The sequence below is a fragment of the Artemia sp. Qi Xiang Cuo genome, chromosome 11, assembly GCF_049724085.1.
Source record: "Artemia sp. Qi Xiang Cuo chromosome 11, ASM4972408v1, whole genome shotgun sequence".
Lineage (NCBI taxonomy): Eukaryota > Metazoa > Arthropoda > Branchiopoda > Anostraca > Artemiidae > Artemia > Artemia sp. Qi Xiang Cuo.
The window spans coordinates 14,825,817-14,847,603 of record NC_142804.1 but is presented as its reverse complement, the minus strand read 5'-3'; positions in this window follow the sequence as shown (position 1 = coordinate 14,847,603).

The following is a 21,787-nucleotide window of genomic DNA, read 5'->3' as shown; positions in this document are numbered from 1 at the left end:
TTGAATCGAGTGCCCACCAGCCAGCTAAAGTTGCAATTGTATAGATGTCAACAAAAAAGTGTTGACTCGTCCTGACAAATTTAGAAATTTTTGTAAATTAAGGAAGGTTTGGAAACAAACAATAACGAAAATCAAAAGCAAAATTAAAACGAACAAAAATGGCTAATTTTCTCTAGAATTCGAACCAAAGGTATGTCAACTAGGCTTGGTTTAACTGGTTCAAAAGCCTACCTTGGTCTTAACCACTTGGCTACGATTCCTTGTCGTCATTAATTTTTGATAATGAATTAGAAAGTACCAAAGTGTAATTTCTATGCTTGACTACTGTCTCCAGTCCGCTAATATTGACAAATTCTATGCTATGAATGTGAAACTCATCCTGTAATACTAAGCGTTATGCGACAATTCTTGTAAGTTTTAATTTTAATAAGCTTAAAATAAAGAGTTTCATTAACTTAAAATTACCTTGGTATATTTATCAGTAACTTAGTATATTTTGATAAGGTTTTACAAATTCTAATTTAAAATCACGGAACATATGGTTTAAATAAAGAGAAAACACAAATTTCGTTTTACATTACATTAATACATCTACATCTACATTACTTTCAGGCTTGAATGATTTATCTAACCCCCGCCTCTCCCAAAATAATCAAAATTAATCAATACTTGGGGTGTACTAACTGCTGTCAAAGCCTGAAGATGTCTGATCTAGAAATAAGAGACAAAGAAAACCAATTAGGAAGAACGGGGGGGGGCGAAGCCACTTTAAATTCTTACAGTTTTTCTTATGTGTAATATAGCTATTGTAAATAAAGTAAATATTTTCTCTATATATATGCCAAAAATTACTTTGAGTATTTTTGTAAGTGAGGAGTGAAGTCACATATGCTGCTCTAATAATTATTGTGATGAGACTCATAGACTCAAAGTTACATTTCTCGCACACTCCTATTGCTGCAGTTTCGCTGTAGAAACTTCGCAACTTAAATATTTACGTTAAATTTAATGAAGCATTCCAACTTTTCTGCAGAACTTGACGAAAAAAAAAAAAAAAACAAAGTCAAAAATTTTTTAGTATCCATTAGTAATATATTTCTAAAACTACCGTATTATTCTATTTCGTGTTATTTTTTACCCCCTCCTCCTCAACAAGTTCCCTCGTTTGTTTTTGTTCAGGAATAAAACACAAACAAACAAATTAGAGGTTTAACAAAAAAAAAAGCTCATTTGATGAGACTCAACTAAGCTTATCATATAGTTTGTGCTAGATATGTTTGAACTAAAGCCAATAGTGAATTAAAATTTAAGATCACATTTGAAAAGTGTGATTCACTGAAAACTAATGGAGGACTAAAGAAAAAATGTTCTATGGTAGAACATATAAATAACAGCAGTATTCATATTTCATTCTCAGGCCAGGTTTTTTAAAGGTTATATAGACGGCCGTCCAAAGGAAAAAGGACATATCTACAGTTTTTCACTTTTCGACTTAATGATACCACAATACTAAACAAATATACTGAATCAAAAGGTATACGTAAGAAGGCTTTCCTATAAATAGAGGTAGCGGTATTGGTTACATAAAAAGAAAGAGATATATTAAGGTGAGATATTTTTTGCATCATACTATTTTGAAACTTTTTCTCAAAGTAGGCTTAAACCCTCTGGTAAAATACCGTCTATACACCAGGTAGGTACTGTAGACACTGACCGCCATTCCATACAGCTAGCTACATAGATGTCGAACTAGTAAATACAGAAGGACAACGTCACAACCTACAACCATTTTTTTATGATTCCCTACAATCATAGCGTACTTTTGATAATAATAATAATAAAAACAACAACAAATGTATCGAAAAAGCTCTAAGAACCTCCTCCGTCATTCGCGATAATTGGAAACTAGTTTTGTCAACTATTACAGCACTGAGCAAAATTCTGCATTATCTGTGAGTTAGCACGTATCTACTGTTTGACGCTTCGGGGAGGTAAATTTTACTTAAAAACATTAAATCTTTATATCTCTTTACCAGGGCTAAAAGCTTCTCTAGGGTTCAAAGTTTAAGGTGCTTTGATAAAAAATACAAGAAACAATTTTGTAAGTCAAATTTGTCAGCGAATCCAAATATGGATTGATGATACATGGGTGAATGGGAATATTTGTAAGGATGGGAATATTCGTAAGATAATGGACATGGAAGACTTCCGGCAATGGAAAAGCTTGAAAGCTCCCGGCATTGTTATGAAGAATTTGAGCGTCACAATTGATGAGTTAAGTGGAGTCTATTTTAAGAAGGGAAAAACAGAATTGTTCTATAGAACTAGCCCTGAGGTTGAAGAAAAGAGTCTATGTTTCGTATCACAAAAGCTGGTTTGTAAGGAAAACCCTAATTATTCCCCTGTATAAAAAAGGTGATAAAGGTGAGTGAGGCAATTATAGCTGCATTAACTTGGTTTCTGTAGGTAGCAAATTACTTAGCATTTTGATACTTTTTAGACTTAGCTATGGTGTAAAGAAAGTTTCAAGAGAAGAACAGAACAGTTTTAGGAAGGGTAGAAGATGTGTCGACCAAATTTGTTACTCTTATGTTAATAATTGAAAAGTGCTAGAATCATCAAACACCTTTAGTCCTCAGTTTTACTAATTATTCAAGACCGTACGGTTCAGCTGACAGAAGAGCTTTAGCGAAGTGAGAATAGTACCTGGTTTCGTTTTAAAGCAAGATTTAAGAAGGCTTATGTTAAAACATAAAATCGCGTTGAGTTACCCTTTCACCGTCGTCCAATTTTAGTTTTGTGTTTTTATATTAAGGTTTGGTTTTTTATATTTTTGTCAGTTTTATTCTGCACTGAGGACGGTCAAGCCGAGGTCTTACCGAAATATTTGCATAATTTTTCAATTTTTTCACTGGCTATTAATTGTCCTCGATTTCTTCCTTTCTTCACGATTTTATGTTTTATCATGATTAGCCAGAGTGGTCTCAGAAATCATTTAGATTTATGTTCAATTCCCATTTATATTGATTAATTTGGTGGACTTTGTCTTAAAGAGCCCAAGAAAGACAATGGGACACCACGGATTTAAATGGAAAGGAAAATTTTCCTCGACTTGGATTATTTAATTTTTAGTATTTTTAGATTAATTATTTAAGCATTCTAGGTGAAAGTGTGAGCAAAATAGAATTAACTTTTAGAGGTTTTGCGACTTCAGGGTGCTAGAATAGGTTTGAAAATTAACGTTAAGAATAGTAGGTCGCTAAGGCTAGGAATAAGTAAAGCTCGAAAGGTGACTTTGCGTAACAAAAATATTGATTACGTGGATAGATCCATTTACCTTGGCAGTATCATAGGCAGCGCAATAGCGCTGCGTAAGTAAAGAACGATGTTGGCACAATGTATTATTTTTTATTTTATTTTTTCCATACGTCGGCACTTCGTATCGAAGGAGTTGTCATACAAACTTCGAAAAGGGCTCATTCGATCGGAAATTGGAGTGGCTAGTGCCCTTTTAATAGTCGAAAGTGATTGGAAGGCAACTAACACCCCTTCCACGCCCACCATTTCCCCAAACACATCTAATCAAATTTTGAGATAGCCATTTTGTTCAACGTAGTTGATTTCCTTTTTTTTGAAAAAGGAAATTTTGAAAATAGAATTTTTTTTGTGGAGGACACTCCCCCCACAGCCCTCAGGGCAAGGGTTGTAAGTTATGCTCTAGGAGCATATAAGGTTTTTATAGAAAGCTTTGTCGTAGAAACTTCAAAAAGGGCTTATTCAATTGAAAATTGAGAGGGCTAGTGCCCTTTTTAATAGTCGCAAGTGATTGGAGGGTAACTACCCCCCTCTCACGCCCACCATTTTCCCAAACACATCCAATCAAAATTTTAGGACAGCCATTTTGTTGAACATAATTGAAAGTTCTGAAAATTAGGTCTTTGAGGATGACACCCCCCCCCTCCAAAGCCATCAGGGCTAAGATGGTAAGCTATGCCGTGGGGGCACATAATATTTTTATAGAAAGCGTTGTCGTAAAAATTTCAAAAAGGGCTCATTCGGTTGGGAGTTGAAAAGGCTATTGTCCTTTTTAATAGTTGAAAGAAATCGGAGGTAGAATCCCCCGCCTCACGCCCATCATTTTCCGAAAGATTTCCGATCAACATTTTATATGGTCATTTTGTTCAACGTAGTTGAAAGGTATGGAAATTATGTTTTTTAAGATCACAATCCTCCCCCCATAGCCCAAAGGGCAAGGGTCGTAAATTATGCCCTTGGGGCATATAAGGTTTTTATGGAAAGTTTTATCGTAGTAGCTTCAAAAAGGGCTCATTTACTTTGAAATTGAGAAAACTAGTACTTTTGTTATTAGTAGAAAGTGATCAAAGGGCAAATGCCCCCCCACACCCATAATTTCTCCAAACACTTCCAATCAAAATTTTAAGATAGCCATTTTTTTCAGCGTATCAGAACAGTCTGGAAGTTATGTCTTTGAGGATAACAAAACCCCCAACCCTCAGAGTAAGGGTTGTAAGTTATGCCCTAGGGACATGTAAGGTTTTTATAGAAAGCATGGTTATACATACTTTGGAGGGGCCTCACTGGATTGGTAACTAGACGTCCAGTGTTTTTTTAAGAGTCAAAGTTATTGGAGGACCCTACCCCCCCCCACACACACACACGTCGTTGTGTCACGAAATGTATTTAATAGAAATTTTGAGATAGTTATTCTATTCAAAATGATGCTTAATTCAAATAATCTTCCAAGTGTAAAGCTACCACAAATCACTATCAATACATCAGTGAAACTCAAGACAAACAGAAATGACTATTATTTGTCGATTCAAATTCAAATTCGAAATAGAATTTAGACCCTTGTGATAATGACTCTGGACTGTTATTGATCGTGATTTGTATTATTGAAGCAGAAATACGTAAGCAGGTGAGGGAGGACTGAAATTTTTGAATAATGAACAACTCAAACGAAGCGAGTATAGCTTTAACTGAGGCTATGCCTGAGGATATAGCCAGTGCTCAGTTTTTACAGGAAATAACTTCAAGCTAGATCTGATACCATGATTAATTGAGGCTACTGAAAAGACTCTGCCGGAAGTTTTAGTGAAGGTTACATCAGTTGAAAGCCAGTTTTCTTCTTTGAACCAAAAACTATCTGACAATACCAAAGCTTGTGAAGAGATGAAAGAAGAAATTGAGATGCTTCGGAAGAATCTACGAGAAGCTACTATGCGTGCTGACGCATTTGATGAAGAACTAAGAAGATGTAATGTTGTCCTATATAACTTCAAACCTCTTAATCCTGCTATATATACACTGAAGCAAGAAATAATCATGGTTCTTAATAAGTGTATACCGGATTTAAATCTGAACCGTTGTGACGTCAAAGACGTGTTCAGAATGCGTGCGGGACCAGTCTTACAAAAATGAACTCTGTTGAATTTTGCAAGATAATTCTTAAGTCTAACCCCCTTTTGAAGATGAATGGGTTGTTGGCTGCCCCCGATTATAGTGCCAGGCAAAAGGAAGCCCGTAAAAACCTTAAACCGGTCTTAGAGTACGCTTTGTCGAAACACCACCAAGCTAGGCTTAGAGGTGAAAAGTTATACATCGACGGCAGAGTGTTTGTTTGTGACTTTCCTTCGGAATGTGTTAAGGAAGTAACCACCAGCTCCAGTGAAATGAATAAACAGGGGCCTCCTCGAAACGCGTCAGCAGAAACAAGAGAAGTCGAACTAGCTAAAGAACCGGCTAGCGAAAAAATGGACATTTTCGTCGCTGGCCTAGTGGTGTCTGAAAGCTCTGAGAGTAATAGTCAAGCCGAGAGTGATATCGAGACGGTGATAGAATTTAATATACGTAATCTAAACCGCATTTCTCGAAGGGTGCTCCGCGTCCTGTCCGGAATTCCCCAATAGTTGCGAAAAGCCTGGGAGGTCATAAGCCCGGATGATTAAAATCGTATTGATGCCTGTAATGTTGCAAGAAAGGACTCTAGATCTGGTGGCGGAAGAGCTGACTACAGGGGTCAGTCGAGGAGCACCAGAGCTCCGTCATCAACAGATTATTATAGACTTTCATACTTACCTGATGAGCCAGAAACGTCCTTTCTCCTGCCGACACATGACCAGTGTTCGTGGTATTTTAGCCACCGCTAGCACCAATGTTCGACGTGATAACCACCAGTGTTATACCGGTAGGCCGCAACGCCACTGGCGTGGTAATATACGGGTGTCACCACTTATTGGAGGGGAAAGCCCCGGCCCCAAAATATAATGTGATGCCCGCGTCTACCACACCGTTTCTGCAAATATCGGGTTTGGTACTACCCTATTTACAGTATACCCTGTCCCAGGGTATGATAACACGATCGAGTGTTCAAATGGCCACTTTCTAAAGCCAAATTTACCCGCCTTGGGTTACGGCTAGAAAATCTCTAACTCTCTCCTTGGAGGTAACAAAACCCCCTGTCAATAAATAATGACGGTATCTCGTAGCTCTATTCCTACCCTGCCTGGGTTACGGAAACTAGTACACAGTTTTTAGAAAATACCTTACTTGTATTCTTCCAAAGGGTCACAATAATCACAAAAATATGTTTCCCCGACCGGGGTCTAAATGCAGACTAAATCAAAATAATATTTTGTACACAACTGTTCATAGGGGTGGACCTTCGCTTGGCCCAGCCAATCATCTCAATCCCCAATCAAAACCAATTCTAACTTCTTAGCCCTATTATTTAATGACTCCAACCAGGAAGTACAAAAATAGAACTTACTTCAAAGCTTACTTATTGCAACACAACTATGGCTTAGTAACGAGATTTTTAAATTGTCATTGAGCATTATATTATAAGTAAATCTAAACAAATGTAATTAGAACGAAAATAGGTCATTTATCTGAAAGGAAAAGAAAGAGGGACGGAACTGCAACACCTCCCCTCGTAAGATAAATGACAGCCCGTGCGCTACTTTGGTCCACCCTTCCAACCATAAACACTTAACTTAAAATTTGCAAAATCTATTTGCCTTCTCTCTTCCACCAGTATCTGTGCTACTACTTCCACCGCTTGGCTCTGGATCGGTCGTCATCGACACGTCTCTACTGTAGGACCACCATGGTCTAAATCGTATAACATCATATTAGGTTTTGAAATTTGAAGTCCCCAAGATTCATAGACAATGATTGTGCGAAGCACAATCAAAAACGAAAAATTTTCTCGCTCTCACGAATTTTCATTTGAGAGGAGCAGAGAATCAGTTTCTGGCACATGTGAAGACGCCATTCATCATGAAAAATTGGCTGCACTAGCCTCTTAATTTCCATCTCTGGAAACAACCCCACATCTAAATAAAAAAGTAAATTGCCCCTTGGCATAATTTCAAATAATCTAAGGCCGAAAATGCAATGGCTTGTGAAAACGATAAGGGTACTGGGAATGAAGTAAAATTTTGAGCGAACCTTGCATCGCCTTTTTTCTGGTGCAATCAGCGCTTCATTTTGGCAACCATTTTTCGGCGTCTCACACTCGTTAAAAGTGTTCTCAAGTTTTCCATTTTCTGGAAATTTCCCCGAAAAATCATTCTCGCGCGTCTTATTTTCAATATTATGCTGTCTGTTAACTTCTGCATCCCATTTCTGTGGATTATCAATATTTCGAACATGCGCATCAAGTATTTCGCTTTTCCGACAGGGTGGCACAGGGTCCCAATTTGTTCTATGGCCGGTCCACCTTCCCCCGTAGTCAACGGAGTTGTATATTTTTCCGTCGTAATGTAATTTTCCCACTGTTAAAGAAGTCACTTTTAACGATAGGAGATTTCTTATATCCCCAAAGTCTCCTCCTACTAAAACATCCACTGCTAGCGTAGGTACTAAACCTACTTTTATCGTTTTTCTCTGGACCGTACCGTCCTTCTTTGCAATTTCTATTCTTACCCAAGCAGAATATGGGTGCACGCATGGGTGCTTGTCTCCATAATAATATAATGTTGTAATTTTATTTTTATGGTCAATCTCCGTTCTATTAATTAGGTCAGTTCGCACATAGGTTTGGTCACTGCAGGAATCAATTACCATTTCGACTAATTCCCCGTTCAGTTTTCCGTATATTTTATGCGATTCTGCAAATGCGTAATTTTTTTCCTTATTATGGGTCATGGCCCAGGCTGTCGTTTTATGTGGTTTTTGGTCATGTTTACTGGGACAGTTTCTTGCAAAATGCGCCGGGGTACCACAGTTATAGCAAGTTAGTTCTCCCTGCGCTGTGTATAGTGCCTATTTTTGTTATACTCTCTATATTGAAATATGTCTGTCTCCTCAACTTCCTCTGTTATTTCGGTCCACCTATTTGCCATATCCGCCATTTCTACGCTTGTTTTTGGGTTCTTTTCTTTCAAATATATTTTCAATTCTCTGTGGGTATTTTCTAAAAATTGTTCCATTACTGTTTTATCTATTATTTCCTTTTCTTTTCTTTTATTAATTCCGGGTCTTCTAACATTCTTTACTTTTCTAACTCTAGCCATTTTAAACACATATCTTTCAATTTGTACCCGAATTCTTTATAAGTTTCGTTGTCTCGTGTTCTTTCACTTCTGAACCTCCTTTGAAAGTACTCGGGGGAGAGTTGAAACTTTTCAAAAATGGCTTGCTTTAGTCTTTCAAAATCTTTTGAGTACTCCATTGGTAATGCTTTATATGGAAATTGTGCTTTGTAGTTAAGGAGGGGATGTATTCTTGTCACTCAATTTTCTCTCGGCAATCCGCTTAATTCCGCTGTTTTTTCAAAATTGTATATGTCTAAATGTACATCTTCATTTTCTTTCATTGGTTGAAGGTTTATTGCCTGCAATACCTCTATTGTAGACGATTTCTGAGGCTCTTGGGAATTTCCCCTTGCAATCATTTCCATTATGTATTTTCTTTCCTCTCTGTCTGCCTCCTCCTTTTTTTCTTTGGCTACTCTATCTCTTTCTCTTTCTTCTCTCTCGTCATCCTCCTTTCGTTCTCTATCTATTCTAATGTTCTCTTCTCTCTGCTCTCTAGCAATCCTCTCTTTCTCTCTTTCTTGTCTATCTCTCTCTCTTTCTTTTCTATCTTCCTCCTCCTTTTTTTCTCTGGCTACTCTATCAGCCTCTTCTTTTCGTTCTCTATCTATTCTAATATTCTCTTCTCTCTGCTCTCTAGCTATCCTCTCTTCCTTCATAAAGTTTAATATTTGTTGTGTTGTATCTATTTGAGTACTCTTTCGCGAGCCCCTGCTGGAAATTGAACTTCTGCTACTGGTGCTACTTGGCCTACTATGACTCTCTCTGTTTTTATATCCTCTTAATTCATTTTTTGATTCTGTTCGTTCTATAATTATATTTTCTTTTACCCTCAACTCCCCTAAATTTTGTACTTCCTCTGAAGGGTGAGTTGGTTTTGTTTTATTCGTACTTTCATATTGTGAGTTTTCTTCATGTATTATCGCCACTTTCTGTTTGATCTTGGTTTCTCTATCTGGGAATAATTCTTTTTGAGTCTACCTTAGACTATTTTCTTCTTCCATGGTCCGTACCGGAGACTACTTTATTACTAATTTTATTTTGAAGATTTCCTCTTCATACGTGTCAGAAATGTCTTCTATTTTACCCCCTGAGTGATAAAAGGTTTTATCTGATGGTGTTTTTCTTAGGGTGTTTCCAACGGGAGTTGCATATAATTGCGATGCGTCTGAATACGATTTTTGTTTTAGCACGGGAGATCTTGTCTGAGTTTTTCATTTTTCTGCCATTATTTTAACGTTTATTTTACGTCTTCCGTCAGAATGAATGTCCTTTTTGCAATGTCTCTTTTTATATTTCCGTGACACATTTTTTCCTTTTAATTTGCCGATTCTACTTGAGTGGTGCAGCCTCCCTTGTCTCGCGAGTAAATTTTGCGCATGATCTATTGATTCTTAAATTTTATTACTTATTGTTATCCAACTAGGTACAGCCCAGATAAAGAAAAAATTGTCTTTGCGATTTTTTATATATGTAACCACAATAGGCTACTCTTGTAGGCTAAATTACTTGTCTCTTCGAAAACGCGGAATTCTTTTACTATCAGGTTTACTGATAGGACCTCCCTCCTCTGCCACCAATGTTCGTGGTATTTTAGCCACCGCTGGCGCCAATGTTCGACGTGATAACCACCAGTGTTATATCGGTTGGCCACAACGCCACTGGCGTGGTAATATACGAGTGTCACCACTTATTGGAGGGGAAAGCCCCGGCCTCAAAATATAATTTGATGCCACGTTTACCACACCGGTTCTGCAAATATCGGGTTTGGTACTACCCTATTAACAGTATACCCTGTCCCAGGGTATGGTAACGGGGTCGAGTGGTCAAATGGCCACTTTCTAAAGCCAAATGTACCCGCCTTGGGTTACGGCTAGAAAATCTCTAACTCTCTCCTTGGAGGTAACAAACCCCCTGTCAATAAATAATGACGGTATCTCGTAGCTCTTCTCCTACCCTGCCTGGGTTACGGAAACTAGTACACAGTTTGTAGAAAATACCTTACTTATATCCTTCCAAAGGTTCACAATAATCATAAAAATATGTTTCCCCGACCTGGGTCTAAACGCAGACTAAATCAAAATAATATTTTGTACACAACCGTTCATAGGGGTGGACCTTCGCTTGGCCCAGCCAATCATCTCAATCCCCATTAAAAACCAATTCCAACTTCTTATCTCTATTATTCAATGACTCCAGCCAGGAAGTACAAAAACAGAACTTACTTCAAAGCTTACTTATTCCAACACAACTCTGGCTTAGTAACGAGACTTTTAAATTGTCATTGAGAATTATATTATAAGCAAATCTAAACAAATGTAATTAGAACGAAAACAGGTCATTTATCTGAAAGGAAAAGAAACAGGGGTGGAACCCCAACAACCAGCTTGTTCTAAGTGAATAGGGACAGTGTTGCCATGTTCACCCTATGCGAGTAATCACATGGAATGTCCAGGGTGTGAGAAATAAGGTTGAACAAGTACTGAAGGACCTAGGTGGTGTTGATATTATTGCTCTTGTGGAGCCGTGGCATAGTGACGATACGGTGCCTTATTTTGAAGGATACTGGGTAGAAAATGTGGCGCGTAAACCAGCAAAGAATATAAGATATTATGAAGGTATTTTGTTGTTAATTAAGCAAGGTCGTTTCTGTAAACATTCTCGAATTTCTAGTGTATCGGAGAATATTATATAGGCTCGAATTCATCTTGTTAGTGTTAAAAGTTTGATTTTAGGTGTCGTGTATATTACCCCCCAGAATACTTCGTATGTAGTAGAAGTGACATGGGATTTATTAGAGGAGGAGCTTAGGCAATTGCGATCACGTTTTGATAAAGATTATTTTTTAGTGGTGGGGAACTTTAATGCCTATACGGAAATATGTAAGAATATTAATCAAGTTTCATTTGTTGATACGCCGGACCTCATACCTATTATTTATTAGACATCTAGAAGGAGCAAAGACATTGAAAGAAGGGTTAATTGTTGGGGTAACAGGATTCTGGAACTGTGTTCAGATAATGCATTAGTGATAAGAAATGGAAGATTTGGGAAGAATGGGGAGGAGGGTGAGTTTACCTGTCTGTCGGGGACAAACCCTAGTGTAATTGATTATGTTTTGGTTGGTATTGAGCTCGTGGACCTGACAGTTGATGTTGAGGTTCTTGAGATCGTAGGCTCTGACCAATTACCAGTGAGATTAAGCTTTGCCTTGGAAGAAGAGTTCCAAGGAATGAAAAAGGTGATAGTCCTACTAGTAGGGCTACAAAGGATCCTTGTTTTTCAGGGAATTTTTTAAAGAGTTAATGGAGTAAAGAGGAGCTGGAGTTGATGAAAGAGGAGTTTTTGAGACCTGAAATAATTGAGAAAGTTGAGAGTCTGCATGATGAAACATGAGATATAGATGAAATTTTGGAAGATTTGGGTTTGTGATTTATGAGTGTGCTCGTGTTTCAGAGAGACCAAATATGAAAAGGAAAAATAGTTTTTTTTTATGATGAATGTAGTTCTTTTAAAAAGGAGTTGGGGGAGTTACTGGATTTGGTAAATGCGTGCTTTGTAGAGGAAGAAAGTCAGAGTTTGTTTTTACGATTTAAGGAAAGAAGAAGGGAATATAATAGGCTAAAACGGAGGAAAAAACGGGAGAAAATTAGAGAGGAACAGAAAGAGATAGAGAAGGCTTATATGGTAGGGGATACAAAGAAATTTTGGTCAGGAATAAGGCAGGAGAATGGACAAGGAAAAGGCCAATTACAAATTCCTGAAGCTGATACTTGGCCTAGTTTTCTTGAGAGTATAGATGAAGATTCTAGTGGCCTTGATAGCGAAGAATCAAGTGTTGCTGCGCAGTTTGCGATAAAAGAAAATTATTATGAGTTAGTGAAGGAGGTAACCTCAGATGAAGTTAGGAAAGTAGTTAAGAAGACGAAGGGAGCATCAGGGCCAGGAATAGATGGTATACCAGCAGTTTTGTTAAAGAGGTTTCTTGGTGTTTTTTGCTAGTTTTAGTGAATATTTTTAATAGAAATATAAGTAGTGGTGTATGGCCTTCCCTATGGAAAGTATCGATTATGGTACCTCTATTTAGGAAAGGTAGTCCTAGTGATCATGATAGCTATAGGTCGATAGTATTAGCGCCAGCACTTAGTAAAATTTGTAGCGATATAAAAAAAAGGATTGTGACAATTGCGGTAATAAAGATTGACCGGGTCAAATGTAATGTTATGCTTTCAAGCTACGAAATCAGATTCCTAACGTACCGATGGAGGCATACAAACTAATTACCTTCCGTGCGATTAGATACAGACATATAGAATAAATTAAACACAAATAGAAAAGCAATAGTTTTATTAAGACTTACATTTAGGTGTACAACAGTGCTTCCCTTCAAATGACGACAACAAAGGCAAGGATCAAATTGGCTCTCAAAAATAATGTTGATGGCAATTGAGACAATCCATAATTGAAACGAAAAACAGTTTTTATTTCACTATATCACACAAATATAACTTCTACGCTTTACCAGCTTTTTCACGATTGGCCCAAGTCCTGTGGAGGTGGCCGCTATTTTTTAATTATGTTCGCACACTCCCTACATTATGCGAACTATCTATCCAATGATTTTATTTTAAATAAATCTGATGATTAAACGTTATAACTTAAGCTTCCTCAGAATCATTGTATTTAGCATTTTTTTGTTACCAAAATGTCTTAGTGAAATTCGAACCAAATAGCATCGTTGTTTGACTGAGGCTAAAAAGCAATTTCTTTTTTTGCTGATTAAGAACTTTTCTTTTTTTGAAGCTAGATTTAAACTTAATTAGAGGAAGTCGGAATTTTCTTTAGAAGGAAAAAGATTTTATTTTTTTGTATTTTAAATATATCACATGTTACTCACGGTACATATTACCCTTCCCATTATTTAATGACGTCCCGTCATTATGATTTACTTGACTTTGGATTTTTTAAATAGTTGTGAGTATGCAACTATCTATCCAACTTAATTGTAATTGAGATCTCTAAATTATTTATGTTTCTTAAAGCTTAGTCGGAAAAGCTAAAAATGCTTTAAATAACTTTTCTTATTTTTATTCCACATTACTTATTAAAGTTGTTCTACCGAACTGAGATTATCTATGGTTCTAGCCTAGCTGCTATACTAAATATTTCTTTTTCTTTTTCTTTATCTAACACTGATGACTTTTAAATTTCCAATAAGGTTGGGGCTATTCTACCTTTACATAAGATTTTTTTTGAGAATTCACCTTTTACAAGTTTTTTTTATTTATTTTGCTGACTATAGGGCACACTGCTTCCTTACGCTACATTAAATGAATAGTACGACAACGCTACAAATAACTCTATCTGAACATCTAACACTACATATAAGAACGATTTAAGACACACAATATTATGTTTACCACGTTCACTGGTAAACATTAGAACACTTTCACTGGGGATGTTTGCTATGTAATTGTTAATGATAGGATATTGGAATTTTTAAGTTATCGAAGTTATTAAAATGTAACATATGTAAATTCACACCTATTTCATCACCTTCGTGTCTCTTAGCGTACTCAATCCTTCTGTTGTAAATTATGGTCCTTCACTCCTTTCGTCTTGGCAAAATTTTTAAAGCACTTACGATATAGTTTTTTCACAGAACAGTTTGAACATGATTTTGTTCATCTTGCACGAAAAGATTTCTCTAACTGTCAAATGAGAAATGATACTCCCAGGTACAGGCGAGTGGAAGTTTGTTATTAGAGTTCATTCTCACCTGCTGTTTTTGGATAGTTCATAGGGTGCCTTATCATTAAGGGGTTGAACACTGGGACTGCGTTCATTTTCTTCTCAGCATATCATTCTTGGGATATTTTAAAGCACATAGAGAATGTATTTCTCGTATAAAATTGTTCATTCGTGCACTTAGTGATTACAGTTCTCTTATAAAATTGTTCGTGTCTGGCTTGCGTCTATTAACTTTTGCGGTGATTCCTTGGTTAATCATAGGGGAATTGATGTTTGGATTTGGAATGGGTCGATGTCAAACTTTAGTGACTCCTTCAACATATTGTCTTTGACTTGTGGGAGGGGTATATTGTCACTGAGGGGTTAGTCACTGGAGTTAATTTTGGTTTTTGTAATTCAATGGTTGGTTTTCAGGTCCATTTTTCAGAAAATATCTCGTAACATTTATGGGATATCAGAGATATTAACTTTTCGCATAGAGGTGATAAAATGGATTCCGAGAAATGGTCGAAAGGGATTCGACGCGTGAATCTGCGAAACGTAAATAATTTTTGGGATCATCAAATATCAAAACTATACAGTCGTATGGTATATGGGTCCATAAGGATTATCAAGGGTGGTATTTATGTACTTATAACTTTTACTAGTCGATGGGGTTCTCAAGATTTACCTAATTATATTTTTCAAACATACACGGGGTACTAATTTTCAAACATATTTTTGCCTGATACGTAATAGGGTTGGTGTTCGACGAAAAAACGATCAAAAGGTAACTATAATTTTCGTAAACGAAGCTGGGATTAAAATTGCCTGGAGTCTATGGTGAGTACTCTTTGTTGGTTGAGGTTTGATGAAAATAGATGCTACTAGGTTGTATCTGCACTGGATTATGCATTGTAGTGATCGATTTCCAATATGTCAATCCTCTTCCTGTAATAGAAATAACGAGGCAGAATCACACGTTCTTTAAAATCAAGTAGTCTTAATACATAATAATCAATACGATTAGGTGCATTTTGGGGTTAATGTTACCCTACAAGAAAGCCTTAAATAGATACACTAATATTACTACATTAATTTTTATTTAAATAAAACGACATTATTATCATGTTGGTTTCATATACATAGACTTCCCTTTGGTAAATATCAAACATAGATTTATTATAACTTGTTTTGAGAATGGAAACGACGATACAAGGCTTATTTAATTCTTCGACATTTATTTAACTCTCCCTTAGATTTAAAACAATCCTTTAAATATAAGTTACTCTATATTGTTAAATTTGAGGTCTCAGTTTACAACTTGTTTCATATCTGTGCTGTTCAAAGAGATCTGGGCCGTTGAGGTAATGCTTATAGCACCGTCGTAGCCGAATGTTTCTATTTTCGTTCAATTTACAATGAGGGAACAAGACATAGGACGAATGAGCGAAAATCTGTATGTCAACTAATGCTCTAATGTCTTCTTTTTTTCTTGGCGTAGATGTTCTTGTGGCGATCCGGGCTTGACTTGTGTATTTCAGTCGTTTTACCATGCTCTCTCTTTAGGTTTTGTCGTTTTAGTCTCAGGTCTTTCTTAGAATTAATAGTCCGTAATATATTGGCGACTGGCGAAGTTTTTAACATGGAAATTATGGTCAGCATTAAACTCCGCCAGACGTTGATTGAGAACAATCTATATCTATTATCTACACATATTTATCTCTATTATTCATTAGTAAATAAGGGGCTCTGGGGGTCTAATGCAATTCAATTCAATTTCATTCGAATAAAAACATAACACAAACATCAATAACAATAAAGATCCTAGAAGATAACTTGTTAAGGACCAAAAGAAAAAAAAATTAAAATAACACTGAAAAAAAATATAGAAGAATAAAACATGGCTAATTAGAGCGAATTTGTTAAAAATGGAAATATTAAATTATACTATCAAGTTTTGTTACATTTTTATACAACTTGCAGAAACTTGTGGCTAGTTCAACACTGGAGGGAATTTTGTTCCATTGAATAATAGATTTGTAAATGGGAGATTGCTGGGCAGCACTAGAAACGCATATAGGAATTTTAAAGGCTCTATTGGATGAACGGAGACAGTGGCCTTCCGAATTATTAATATTATAATAGGTTAGGAGTTGAGGTGGAAGATTATTGTGGAAAGCAGAGTAAGCAAGCGATAAATTTAGTTTTTGTATGATTTGATCAAGTGGGGCTATGCCAAAATCTGAATACAAATCACGAGTTGGATATAGACGGGGAAGCCGAAAAACTGCTTTAATGGCGCGGTTTTGGGCAAATTTGAGTTTTTAATGAAGGACCGTTTTGTATTTCCCCAAACAGATCCACAATAAGAAAAGCAATGAACAATAAAGGAATAATTGAGGGTAACTAGGATGTCAGGAGGAAGAAAATAATTCACACTGTTAATCATAGCAACTTGTCTCAAAATTATTGCTGTTATGTAAGAAATATGATTAGAGAATGACAAGCTTGAGTCAATAAATGCACCAAGAAACTTGGCAACCTCCACTTGTGGGAGGATGTCGGAGGAGTACCTGAGACCAAGAGCAGGTTGAATAACGTCTTTTTTGTAGGGGGTCCGGAATAGCACTATTTGGCTTTTTTTGCTATTAATAGTCATGTTATTCGTAAGGCACCACGCCTGGACTCTGTTCAGAAGGACTTGGGCAGAGGTTATTGTCAATGGTGGATTGTTGCCAGTGATGAAGAAGTTGCTGTCATCAGCAAATAATACAGGATACACTGAAGGGCCCAGGTCTATAACAAGATCATTGATATACAGGAGAAATAAAATAGGGCCTAGAACGGAGCCTTGCGGGACACCCCTCCGAACAGGTAAGGGATGAGAGGATACTCCACCTAGGCTCACACTCTGTACCCTTCCAGATAGATAAGAATCAAACCAAGAGAGGGGAACACCACGAATACCATAACTATTTAATTTACTTATTAAAATACTATGATCGACCATGTCAAAGGCCTTAGAAAAATCCAAAAATAAGCCCAATACAGTTTTTTAAGGTCGAGTTGTGAGCGTATGAACTGTGTGGCGTCAATTAGAGCATGAGAAGTTGAGAATTTCGGCCTAAAGCCATATTGGTGAGGAGAAATCAAGGATACGGAGTGCTGACTGTCAAACAGAAAGGGAGACAGACGTCTGAAGATGATTCTCTCGAGCACTTTGGGTATAACAGGAAGAATTGAGATTGGACGATAATTACCTATCTCAGTTGGATCGCCCTTTTTAAGAGCGGGAATAACCATGGCTGACTTTAGTAAATCAGGGAAAACTCCGTGGGTTAAAGATAGGTTGGGACTCATCAATGTGTTCGATGGACTCGTAAACAAAAGGAGATACGTTCTTCATGAGTTTATTACTTAATCCAAGACAGTCAGGAGTAAAACTAATAGGGAGGATGATTTGAAGTACCTCATTGCTATCAGTTGGGCAGAAAAATATGGATCTAAAATTGAAGCAAGGGAATACAGCCTGTGAGGAGGAGCGGGAGTCAGTATGAGGAACATTCAAAAAATAATTTTTAAATGCATCAGGTGCATGTAAAGGGTCAATTAATCTACCATTTGTGTCTTTAAGGCGAATAGGTATAGACTTTGATTTTCTATTTTTTGAAAGTATATCATTAATGGTGGACCATATCTTTTTCAGATTTCCTTTGCAATTGAGAATTTTTGTATAATAATAATTTTTCTTCGCTTCACGGATGAGTTTAGTGTATAAGTTTTTATAATGTTTATAATTAGATAGGTCAATATCACTACTGGTCTTACAGGCTAACTTATATAATTTGTTTTTACGATATGAGGAGATAATGAGGCTATGTGACATCCAGGGGCATAGTTTTCCGGTTAGGTTTACGAAGAGGAAAAATTGAATGGATAATCTCACTTAGCCTTTGCGCAAAACCATTTGCGGCAGAATTTACCTCTTGACAATTTAAGACATCGGACCAGTCAGTGGTTCTTAGGCAATCCATAAAATGGTTTATATTTGCAGAACTGTAATTTCGAGTAGGTGTTGGGATATTAATTCTAGACCGTAGAGGTAGTGGCTGCGAAGGTAGAGACAAGTAAATAGGAAAATGGTCTGACAGATCCGAAAATACTATATTTGAGGAGAGGTCATTTCCCAGGGAAGTGGATACAAAAATGTTGTCAATTAATGTTGAAGTTGATCTCACAGGATCGACTCTACTGGGAAAAAAAATTGTGGATAGAAGACCACTCGCCGATACCGATTCAAAAAAAGTGTCAGATTCAATATTTTTATCAACATTAAGTAGGTTGCAATTAAAGTCCCCAAGAACTATTGCCTTTTTATGGGGTAGGTTAATAAAATTAGAAAAATCATCAAACAGATTACAAAAACATGAGGTCGGAAATGGAGGAGGTTTATAAAATAAGGAGAGTATATAGGAATTTTGGCCGATAACTATGTTTACAATTATTGAATAAATACATCTGAGATTTAGTTGTGTAAAGAAAATAGATTCGCACTCTGATAGCCTGGTAAAATTTACATTCGAACGGATGTAAAGTGAGATACCACCAGAACACTTAGTCAATCTCCTGGGCATATGGATTATTTGGTAACCAGGGAGTAAAAAATCACTAGTGTCATCATTATCGGAAAGCCATGTCTCTGTTAATCCTAATGCTTGTTAATCTGTTAATGCTACTCTTATTTTTGTAAGAATTAGTGTCTCTTTATTCTTTTCTACTTTGGACCATATCGAGGTTTTCACTTCCTCACTCTCTATATTGGAATCTAGTTGTTCGACGTAGTTGAAAGGTCCAGAAATTATGTTTTTGAGGATGACACTCCCCCCAGATCCCTCAGGGCAAGGGTTTTAAGCTATGCCCTGAGTGCATATAAAGTTTTTACAGAAAGTACTGTCGTAAAAACTGCAAAAAGGCTCATTCGATTGGAAATTAAAAGGACCAGTGCCCTTTTTAATAGTCGAAAGTGATTGGAGGGCAGCTAACCCCCCTCTCCGCCCACCATTTCCCCAAACACATCCAATTAAAATTTTGAGATAGCCATTTTGTTCAACGTAGTTGAAAGATCTGGAAATTTGGTCTTTGAGGATGACAAACCCCCACAGCCGTCCGGGCAAAGGTTATAAGTTATGCCCTGGGGGCATATAAGGTTTTTATAGAAAGCGTTGTCATAGAAGCTTTTAAAGGGCTCATTTGATTGGAAAATGAAAGAGCTAGTGCTCTTTTAAATGGTCGAAAGTAATTGGAGGGTAACTAACCCCCCTCTCATACAAACCATTTCCCCAAACACATCCAATCAAAATTTTGAGATACCCATTTTCTTCAATGTTGTTGAAAGTTCTGGAAATTAGGTCTTTGAGGATGACAAGCCCTTCACAGCCCTCAAGGCAAGGGTTGTAAGTTATGCTCTGGGGAAATATAAGGTTTTATAGAAAGCGTTGTCATAGAAACTTTTAAAGGGCTCATTTGATTGGAAATTGAAAGAGCTAGTACCCTTTTTAATGATCGAAAGGGATTGGAGGGCAACTAGCCCCCATCTCACGCCAACCATTTTCTCAAACACATCCAATCAAAATTTTGAGATACCCATTTTCTTCAACGTTGTTGAAAGTCCTGGAAATTAGGTCTTTGAGGATGACAAGCCCTCCAGAGCCCTCAAGACAAGGGTTGTAAGTTCCGCCCTGGGGGAATGTAAGGTTTCTATAGAAAGCGTTATCGTAGAAACTTCAAAAAGGGCTTATTCGATTGGAAATTGAAAAGGCTAGGGCCCTTTTCTGTAGTCGAAAGTGATTGGGGGGCAACTAACCCTACTCTCGTATCCACCCTTTCCCCAAACACATCCAATTAAAATTTTTAGAAGCCATTTTGCTCAACGTAGTTGAAAGGTCCGGAAATTACGTCTTTGAGGATTACGCTCCCCCCCCCCCCACAGCCCTCAGGGCAAGGGTTGTAAGTTATACCTTGGGAGCATATAAGGATTTTATAGAAAGCGTTGTCGTAGAAAATTCAAAAAGCGCTCATTCGATTGGAAACGCAAAGGGCTAGTGCCTTTTTTGAGAATCGAAAGTAATTGGATGGCAACCAACCACGCCCACCATTTCCCCCACCCCATCCAATCAAAATTTTGAGATAGGCATTTTGTTCAACGTAGTTGAAAGTTCTGAAAATTAGGTCTTTGAGGATGACAAGCCCCCCCCCCCACAACCCTCAGGGAAAGTGTTGTAAGTTATGCCTTCAGGGTATATAAGGTTTTTATAAAACGCGCTGTCGTAGTAACTTCAAAAAGGGTTTATTCGATTGGATACTAAAAGGGCTAGTGCTCTTTTTGATAATCGAAATTTATTGGAGGGCAACTAACTCCCCCCCCCCACTCACGCCCACGATTTCTCCGAACACATCCAATCACCATTTGTTCAACGTAGTTGAAAGATCCAGAAATTATGTCTTTGAGGAAGACAAACCCCCCACCTCCCCCAGGGCAAAGGTTGTAAGTTATTCCCTGAGGGCATATAAGGTTGTTATAGAAATTTTTGTCTTAGATACTCCAAAAAGGGCTCATTCAATTGGGAATTGAGAGGACTAGTGTCTTTATTATTTGTCAACAGCGGTCGGAGGGCAAATGCCCCCCCCCCCGACGCCCATCATAATCCCAAACACTTTGGATCAACAATTGATATAGCCATTTTGTTGAACATTGTTGAAGGGTCCTGAAATTATGTCTTCGAGTATGACCCCCCCCCCAAAGCCCTCAGGGCTAAGTTTGTAAGTTATGCCCTTGGTGAATATAAGGTTTTTATAGAAAGCGTTGTCGTAAAAACATTAAAAAGGGCTCATTTGATTGGAAATTTAGAGGGCTATTGCCCTTTTTAATAGTTGAAAGTAATTGGATGGAGAATCACACCCCCCCCCCCACGCCCATCATTTCCCCAAACATTTCCAATCAACATTTTGATATGGCCATTTTTTTCAACATAATTGAAAGGTCTGGACATTATCTCTTTGAGGATGAACCCCCCCCCCCCCATGGCCCTCGGGACAAGGGTTGTAAGCTATGCCCTTGGGGCATATAAGGTGTTTATAGAAAGTTTTGTCATAGAAGCTTCAATTAGGGCTTATTCGATTTGAAATTGAGAGGACTAGTGCCTTTTTTATTAGTCGAAAGAGATCAGAGGGCAAATGACCTCCCCCCCATGCCCATCATTTTCCCAAACACTTCCAATTGAAATTTTGAGATAACCATTTTGTTCAACGTATTTGAAAAAGTCTGGAGATTTTGTCTTTGAGGATAAAAAATCCCCCCAATCCTCAGGGCAAGGGTAGTAAGTTATGCCCTGGGGGTATATAAGGTTTTAATAGAAAGCATGGTCATATAAACTTCGGAGGAGGCTCATTGGATAGGTAATCAGACGCTCTAGTGCTATTTTTAAGATTCAAAG